Source organism: Hypanus sabinus, chromosome 10 (genome assembly GCF_030144855.1).
Source record: "Hypanus sabinus isolate sHypSab1 chromosome 10, sHypSab1.hap1, whole genome shotgun sequence".
Lineage (NCBI taxonomy): Eukaryota > Metazoa > Chordata > Chondrichthyes > Myliobatiformes > Dasyatidae > Hypanus > Hypanus sabinus.
In genome coordinates, this window is record NC_082715.1 from 165,045,511 (window position 1) to 165,055,396 (window position 9,886).

Consider the following 9,886-nt stretch of genomic DNA (forward strand, 5'->3'; position numbering starts at 1 on the left):
TCTTTTACCTTCCATTCAGCCTGTCTCAACGGAACATGCAAATGCAGAAGGACATGGCTATGTTCCCTGCCAGACTTCTGCCGTGCATTTCCCTGAGAAAATCTGCTCCCAATCAGTAGCTCTTCCAACAATCAGCTTCAGCAGGTATTTATTTCAATTCTTCCCCTCCTGGTTTCTCCTTTCTCCTTATGTTACTCTTTATAAATCTACACATTATCTTTTTTTTTATTCTGCAGTTCTGCAGACTGGACTCGTCCCAAGATGACAATTGCTTTTCCAATTCTGAGATCGACCAGCATTGGTTTCTTGGATTTCTATCATCTGCAGATTGTCTGTTGTTTGTGAGAGTGAAGGAGGAATTTTGTTAGTCGGAGGGTAGGGTATCTGTGGAATGCTTAGACATAGACTTCGTTGGAGGCAACATTTCTACGTATATTCAAGAAGTTTATCATTACATGATTGGTCAGGGCATCAAAAGATATGGCGAGGTGCAAGGCATTCAGTGTGGGATGTGGAATCGGCGGGGCAGACTGAATGGTCTGAATGGCATAATTCTGCCCCCAAGCCTTATGTTCTTATGTTATTATGGAACAAGCCCCTGCAATCATGATGACTCTTCTCTGCAGCCTTCAAGCACAAAAAAAACAGATCATTTGTTTAGAATACTAAGTCGGATTTAATGCAACTGTTCCAGGAACAGGTCAGCCAGGATCTATTGAGAGGAATAGAGTCACGGTTCGGATGAAACCCTCCCTTACAGTGGTGACACAGGCCCTTCGGTCCCCCCGTTCGATACTGTAATGCTGTACATTTAAATTAGTCACATCTGGCTGTCTTTGAGCCAGCTCTTCTGGGAGTTGAACTACTTTGAATGTACCCCTAAATCGCATGGGCGCATGCGCTGGAGGGACTTTTCCCTGCTGTACGACTTTGTGAATAGTCTTTATGCTTTACTTATCAAAACTGATTTTCTTTCTGTAAGTACGAGATCAGCAAAAAGATGGTGTGAAAGAGCAGTCAGTTGGGTAATTCCTCAAGGCCCACTGTGTATACTGAATTTTATTCAGAGAGAGGCAGGAGTTGAGATTGCTCCGTCTTGACGAGTGTTCACGCAGCCACACATAAGATCCCAGAAAAGCTGAGCCAAATGTCATTCTATTATTTAAGACATGGAATAGATAATGCAAGAAAATATAGACTGTTGAATCTCACGTCAGAGTTTGTAAAGTTACTGGAGAGGACGCTTAGGGATAGGATGTAGAGCTATCGAACACCACACACATAAGAAGGGCGCCTGGCTCTTCGGATGTGTGACGGCCTATGGACTGGTCTAGTGCAATCGACCTACACCAGAAGCGTCGCCTTTCATCCCCTTCCCATCCATGTACCCATCAGCGGGTCTCCTGAATGTTGTTCTTCACCCTTCCCGATGAAGTTACCGGGTGAATAATAGACTTGTTGACCTGCAGTACATGGTCACTCTTCGTGGGGTTTGCTGGTACTTGTCTGTTGGCGGTCAGCTCTTATACTTCCTGAAAGAGCAAGTGACGGGGTGGTGGGAGAGGAGGAGGGAGTAATTTCCTAGGGTATTCTTCTGTTTCGAGGATGTATGTGAATAGTAAGTATTTCTCTGAGAGTAAATGGAACAATTGGTCCTGTCGAATGCAAAAAGGACTCGATCAGGAGAGGACGATGCTATGGTGGGGAATCTCGGACCAGAGGACACAGTCTCACAGAATTGGTCCAAACATTTGGAATGGAGAAGAAGAGGAATACATATTTGCCGAGACGTGAATCTGTAGATTACGGTTACACAGGCAGCTGAGGATATATATCTCAAAATTATTCAAGACAAGGATTTACAGACGTGTAAAGAATTATAGGAAGAAGGCACGAGTCTGAGGCTTCAGGTAATGTTTCATCCATGAACAAATGGCGAAGCAGACTCGGTGGGCCGAATGGCCAGATTCTGCTTCAATATAGAATGGCTCTATGGTCGTATGTCATCCAGGAACATTGAGGTGCCAAGACTTTCCCTTCCTGATTCCTCTCTTTGCACGCAATATCCCAGTACCTAACTGCTGTCCATTCGGCTTATGTATGTATCCGTCGATCGTTCTATCTATCTATCTATCTATCTATCTATCTATCTATCTATCTATCTATCTATCTATCTATCTATCTATCTATCTATCTATCTATCTATCTATCTATCTATCTATCTATCTATCTATCTATCTATCGATCCATCTATCTATCCAGACGTACTGTGCGGCACTGCCCCTCCCGACCCTGACTGTTGTGGAAACGAAGTGGAGAAGCTGAGATTGATGACTTTAGGAAACAGTGTGAAAAATTTTAGTTCACCATTACAATCGGGTCCCCATTCAAGATTTAAAAGGCGGAAATTCGGGGGAGATTTTCAGATTTAGACTGCGGCCTTCAGGTCCGCTCTCAAGTTTTAAAAGACAAAGTTTATTTTAGCTGGACTGCAGCCAATATCTGAGCGGGATTCATTAGAAAGATTGAGTAAAAATAGCGTTACGCTGCGGGGCGGCCATTCTGGGTAAGAGCATTATTGTGTGTGGCTTTGGATCTTCAGGCTTCGGCGATATCAGGTTTAGGTGAGCTAATTATCAGGTGCGTTTCTATTTTCTTCATAATTCTTCATTCCTCGTCCATGAACGCACAATAGTGCGCAGAGAATGTCTCCTGTGGCAAAAGCATCGAGCTGTAGCTCTCCTGAAAACAGATTAAACAACTGGCGCTGTAGCTCGATGAACTTTGGCTCACAAGAGAATGGTGATAGGTAGGAGCTACAGGGATTTCGGCGTCGATATATTGCAGGAGGGAGGTCGCTAGGTTATTGTCAGAAGAAGGAAAGGAAATGGGACCCAGAGTAGGGTAATCTGTGCCTGTTCCCCTCTGAGATAATACACTGTCGATACCGTTGATGTCTGCCTACAAGGGAGGGACGGGGGTCGCAGTGACCGGGTTTCTGGCACTGAATCTGGTGCTGCCGCTCAGAAATGAAGAGTAATGAAGGGGACTACAGAGTTGAACGCAGAATAAAACGTCCGAGGAGCGGTGTGAAGACTCTGCAGGCGCGATAGAGACTCCCGGATGGTATGTTGCCTCTCAGGTGCCCGGATCAGAGATGTCTCCGATCGGGTCCATGGCGTTCTGAAGTGGAAGTGTCGGCAGCCGGATGTCTTACTTCCTCTCAGTCCGAATGACATCAATAGAAAAAGATTAAGAGGTACTGAAGAGAGATTTTAGATTGCTAGAAGCATTGATCGTGTGGATAGTAATTTTTTTTTCTTTTTTCCCCAGGGCTGAAATGGTTGCCACAAGAGGACACAGCTTTAAGGTGCTAGGGAGTACGTACAGAGGAGATGTCAAGGGTAAGGTTTTTACTCAGAGATGGGGCGTGCGTGGAATGGGCTGCCGGCGACGGTGGTGTAGGCGGATTTGATAGAGTATTTTAAAAGACTTTTGGACAGGTACATGGAGCTTAGAGAAATAATGGGCCATGGGTAAGCCTCACAATTTCTAAGGAAGGGACATGTTCGGCAGAACTTTCTCGGCTTTGGGACCTGTAGTGCAGCAGGTTTTCTATGCCTCCATGTTAACATGCATGTTTCTATGAAAGCGGAAAAACTGGATTTCCACGGTTGTTATCTTTGGAACCCTTTCTGTGCCACACGGTAGAGAACATAAGAAAAGGATAATTCGGCAGATGAATATGTGGCTGAGGAACTGCTGCAGGAGACAGGGTTTCATATTTATAGGACAGTGAGATCGCTTCTTGGGAGGATGCATTCTCAAAATAGAGGGATGGAGAGGAGAAGGAATTTATTTAGCTATAACTTGGAGAAATTGTGGAATTCATTGTCATAATCAACAGTAGAGGCCAGTTAATTGAGTATATTTAAGTCTGACTTTGATACATTGTACGACGTGATGGGAAACGGGCGAAGGTCGACTGCGGCTGGCAGGGAAAATGAATTCGTCATGTTGAAAAGATGAAGCGGACACGCTGGCTCAACAGGCTTCGTTCTGCTATCTATCTTATGATCTTATCTGCGGAATCTTCTAGCCCCGAGCTACAGGAGGTGGTGGTAATTGGAATGGTCCATAAGGAAGAGTTAAGGTGCAGACATCTGAATATTTAAATGATCCGGGAACTGATGCCAATAGGGTCCTGGAATATACAATAGCGTTAATCAGGTTTGATTATCCATCGTCCCAGAGAACGGCAGGGCAGCGTTCAGTGTTCGAGTGGCATCCTCGGCTGTGATCTACTGTACGATTTGTGAGAACGTGCAGGGACGCGATGTCAGGGCACTTTGGATCACAAGCTGCCGGTTTCTTCCACGAACCTCACTGCCTTAATGGATAGAGTGAGCACTGAGTCTCCCAAAACCGCAACTCCGCCCTGAACCTGCTATGATCACCCGGCCGAACTTCCACAGAAAAAAAAAAATTAAGCTGCAGAAATCTCAGCCAAGTGCATCACGGGAACCAGCCTCTCCTGCGTCGAAGAGGGATGATAGGAAATGGGACATCTATCAATAAGGATATTCAATCCTGGACATACCCTCTTCTCATTGCCACTATCAATGAGGACTTAACGGATTCGGTAGACCTACATTCTCAGTTTCAGGGACAGTTTATTTCTCTCCAGCAGCAGATTTCTTACTGGACAATGAACGTTATCACTATTTACTCTTTGCTTAAGATTTACATCCTTATCTTAAAACATTTACCTTAAGAGCACGATTCCGCATTTATTGCACTGAACTGCTGCTGCAAAACAACAAATTACAGACAAAGGATGTGGTAGTTGCCTCAGAGTGACTGGGCGTTGGCAGGGAAACGGGATGGGCTGTTTCAGGCAACTGCATTCTCTGCTTTGGGAGCAGGCTATTTTATGCGCCCGGTGGGGTTCCACAGACCTTCCTAAAGGTTCGCCGGTACCTAAGGCATTGAGCTTCTGTCAAGACACCGAGACCAGTCTAACGCAAACAGCGTCAGCCTTATTGAGTCATGCAGCTGGATGGACTAACGGTTATACTACAACGGGGCAGCGATAAGTGGGATCAGTGTATAGTCAGTACCGATAGCAGAGAATGTGAACACCGGAAAACTTTAACCCTTGCCATCATCAGAGCACAGGAGAATCGTTGTAGTTTCATCGAGGCAGGCGGCGATCACATCGAACACACGCTTCCCATTCTGCCCAGTGTCTGCAACGGTCCAGCGCTGACAACCTACGCGGTCAGACGAAACTGACCTGTGACCATCATCTTCCCCAGTGCGTTCCCCGAGGAGACACAGACATCCCTTAATGCCCCAAGCATCAACATGCGTGATGCGGGGTTTTTAATGTGTTCCGGATCTCACTCTTGCACCAGGAATGCAAAAGACCCCGGGGCAGGGCACATCTGTCTGTTCACCGTGAGGCGGCGCCCCATGCCGATATGGGTACAGTTTTCTCAGGGCTGCTTCCCTCTCAAGGCTGCTTCCGTTATCAACCGGGCCGATGTTCTTGGGTCAGTGGAGGACCATGGTGGCGGGAGGTCCTCGAAAAGGTCTCCTCATCTAGCCACATTGCGGTTGCTGTGAGAGTGGGTAACGATCAGTCACGTGTTGGTTACTGGATGCCGAGGCCAGGCTGGGTGAACAGGCCAGTGCTGTGATTATTGAATAGTGTTATGGGAACACGCTGTTAGTGGAGAGCGTGCCGAAAGCGGTAATTGATACGAAGCAAGGCGGGCGATCCAGGGCTCGTCCTCACATGTGTGGGCAATCCATTTCGCCAGTGGCAACGAACCAGACCTCGTTACTGAAAGGTGAAACTGAGAGAGGTGAGGGGAAAGTTCCTCAGTGCAACCGCTGTCCCTTTATTGACGGGATTGTTTTGGTCAGCACAGATCCGGTCTCAGAAAGCGGCAGTGCTTGGCCGGGTGAGTGTGGAGAGCCGGCGGCACAAATGAGCTGGGCGACGCGTTCCTACAGTTAGAACGCAAGGAATCTACGATCAGACAGGGTTAAAATATAGCTAGGAAGGTGATTTAATACGCAAGGCGTTTTCCACGTATGTGGGAACTGAAGGATTACATGAGTCACGACAGGGCCGATCAGGAATAACAGAGGAAATAAGAGCCTGGTTTCGGAGAGGTAGGAAAGGTCCTTAATGAATACTTCCTCTCTGTATTCACGATTCAGAAAGACTTTGACAAATGTGAGCACAACTAGAACAAGCTGATATACTTGAACAGGTCGAAGTTAAATAGGATGAGTGCACGCAGCATAAGGTGTAAAATGGACGATCTTACCATTCAGCTGCAGTTTGGCAAACATGACGTTGTGGCTACCTCTGAAACTTGGCTCAGGGATGGCTGCCATCGAGAGCTGAACGTCCAAGGATATAAGGTATATCGAAAAGATAGTTTGGTAGGCAGAAGTGGTGCTATGACTCTGTGGATAAGAAATAATATTGAATCATTGGAAACAGGTAACATAGGATGGGAAGGTGTAGATTCTCCACGGTTTGAGTTAAGAAATGGCAAGGGTAAAGGGACCCTAATGCCAATTATATACAGGCGTCCATTCAGCAGCCGGAGTGTTGGTTTACCAATTACAGCAGGAGAAAGAAGATGCGTGTCAGAAAGGCAATGTCGTGATAATCATTGGAAATATTAACATTAAAGCGGATTGGGAAAACTAGGTGAGTACTGGACCTCAAGGGAGAGAATTTGTAGAATATTTAAGAGCAGATTTTCTTTAGAACGGATTGTTATTGAGCTCACCAGCGGATCGGCTGTGCTGGTTTGGGTGTTGTGCAATGATCAGAGCTGGTAAGAGAGCTCAAGGTTAAGGAGCACTGAGGGAACAGATAGCACATTATTATCAAGTTCATATTGATATTTGAGAGGGAAAAACTAAAATCAAATTTGTCGGTATGTCAGTGAAATAAAGGAAATTACAACGGCATGGGAGGGAAACTGGACGATATTGACTGGAAAGGGATATTTGCAGGAATGAAAAATAATGATATATTTTCAAAGGGGAGAAGGACACTACCGTGGCTGACAAGGGAAATCAGAGGCGAAGTAAAAGCAAAAGAGGGGGCATAAAAGGATGCCACAGCGACTGGGAAGATAGATCATTGGGGAGCTTATAAGAACTTCCGGAAGTAAAGAAAGATGGTCATTTGGGAGGAAACGATGAATTACAAGAGGAAGCTGGATTAAAACTAATCTTTTTTAAGTACATTAAGGGTAAAAGAGAGTAGAGGATAGATATAAGATTAACAGAAAATGACGCAGAAATGACAGAGGAACTGAATGCGTATTTTGCATCAGTGTTCTCAGTGGAAGACGTCTGCACTATACCAGACATTCAAGAGCGCCAGGGAAGTGAAGTTTGTGCATGAAAAATTACGACTGAGAGGGTGCTCAGGAAGCTACCGGCTCTGAGGGTCGAAAAATCTCCTGGACATGATGGAATGCACGCTCGGGTTCTGACGAAAGTAGCGGGAGAGATTAATCATATAACCATAAAAAGGCCATCTGGGCCCTACTCGTCCATGCCGAACGGTTACTCTCACCTAGTCCCACCGACCTGCACTCCGCCAATAACCCTCCATTCCCTTCTTGTCCTTATAACTATACATTTTTAAAGGACAATATCGAACCTGCCTCTATCACTTCAACTGGAAGCTCGATCCACACAGTTGACACTCTCTGAGTAAAGAAGATCCCCCTTGTGTTACCCCTAATCTTTTGCCCCTTAACCCTCAACTCATGTCCTCTTTGTTGAATCTCCCCCACTCTCAATGTAAAAAGCCTATGCACGTCAGCTCTATCTATCCCCCTCATAATTTGAAATACCTCTGTCAAGTCCCGCCTCAACCTTCTATGCTCCAAAGAATAAAGACCTAACTTGTTCAGCCTTTCCCTGCAACTAAGGTGCTGAAACCCAGGTAACATTCTGGTAAATCTCTGCACTCTCTCTATTTTGTTGACATCTTTCCTATAACTCGATGAACAGAATTGTACACAATACTCCAACTTTGGCCTCACCAATGTCTTGTAAAATTTTAACATTACATCTCAATTCTCAATATACTCAATTTTCTCATTTATAAAGGCCAGCATATCAAAAGCTTTCTTCACCACCTTATCCAAATGAAATTCCACCTTCAGGGAACTATGCATCATTATTCCTAGATCACTTTGTTCTACTGCATTTCTCAATACCCTACCATAAATAATGTATGGCCTATTTTGATGAGTCCTAGCAAAATTTAACACCTCATACCTATCGCCATTAAACTACAATCGATGAAATTACATTCTATATCATCTCTGTGGTCACCTTTTTTTGAAGGGGGCACCTGGATTTGAACCAGGGACCTCTTGATCTGCAGTCAAATGCTCTACCACTGAGCTATACACCCACGTTTTTAATGCTACAGATTGTGGAGGCATTAAAAATAATTTTTAAAGAATCGATAGATTCTGGCGTACCGGATGACAGGAAAATTGCAAACGTTATTTCACTATTTAAGGAGGCCTGTTAGCCAGTTATCAGTGGTTGGGAAGTTGTCAGAATCGATTGTTAGGGATGAGATTACGGAGTACCTGCAGGCACATGACAAGACAGGACAAAGCCTGCATAGTTTTCTGTAAGGAAACTCCTGCGCGACTGGTCTGGGTGACAGTTACCAGTCGTGTTTCACAGGTGCAGCATAAGTCAGGAGCGGGAAGTGTCGAGGAAACAGAGAGCTTGCAGAGCGACTTAGATAGTTTAGGGGAATAGGCAAAGGAGTGGAAAATGAAATACAATTTTGGAAATTGTTTGACCATGCATTTTGAAGGAAAAAATGAAAGTGCATACGATTATTTGGATGGAGAGAGAATTCAAAATACAGAGATCAAAGGGACTTGGGATTTAATGGGCAGGATAGCCTGAAGGTTAGCCTCCAAGTTGAAACGTTTCTAATGAAGTCGAAGGCACTGTTGGCATTAATTTCTCGAGGAATATTTCTCGCGGTATATAACAGCAGGGATTTGATATTAAGGCTTTATAAGGCACTCGTGAGTCCACATTGGAGTATTGTGTGCCATTTGAAGCTCTTATTTTAGAAAAGGTTTACTGCTGTTGGAGATGGTTCAGTGAAGATTCACCTAAATGATTCGAGAAATGAAAGGGTTACCGCATAAGGAATATTTGGCAGCTCTGGGGTTGTATTCCATGGAATTCTGGAGAATGAGCCTGATATCATATAAACATTCCGACTGTTAAAATGTCTAAACAGATCAGATAATGCGAAGTTATTTCCCATTGTAGGGGATTCTAGGACAAGGGTGCACGACTTCAGGATTGAAGGACGTCCATTTAGAACTTAGGTGAGGAGAAATTTGTTTAGTCAGACGGTGGTAAATCTGTGGGATTTGTTGCCACAAGCGGCTGTGGAGGCCAGGCCACTCGGTGTATTTATGTCAGGGATAGATGGGGTTGATTAGCCAGGGCCTCAAAGGTTATGGGGTGAAGAGACAGGGTCGTGAGAATGATGGAAGTTTGGGATCAGTCCATGACTGACTGGCGAAGCAGACTGAATAGGCCGTATGGCCTTCTTCTTTCTTATATCTTAAGATCTTAATACGAGATTTCAAAACCAGCATAAAAAGCAAAAGAGCAATTGAGTAATAAAAAGTACAATTCAGCAATATTAGTTGGAAGATGGAGTACTGGAAACGCATTATGAAGGTAAAGGTGGAGTACGAAAGTAAGCTGACTAATAATATTATCAAAGTTACAAAAATTTTCTTCTGATACATAAAGTAGGAAAAGTAGCGAGATTGAACAACGGATC

At 44.6% G+C, this 9,886-nt stretch overlaps 1 non-coding gene across 1 annotated transcript; it reads right to left on the bottom strand.

Annotated features, from left to right (window-relative positions):
- Positions 1-8,395: 8,395 nt before the first annotated feature.
- On the bottom strand, positions 8,396-8,467 carry trnac-gca (transfer RNA cysteine (anticodon GCA)). Its single transcript has one exon. It is a non-coding gene; the product is annotated as a tRNA-Cys (tRNA).
- Positions 8,468-9,886: the final 1,419 nt, after the last annotated feature.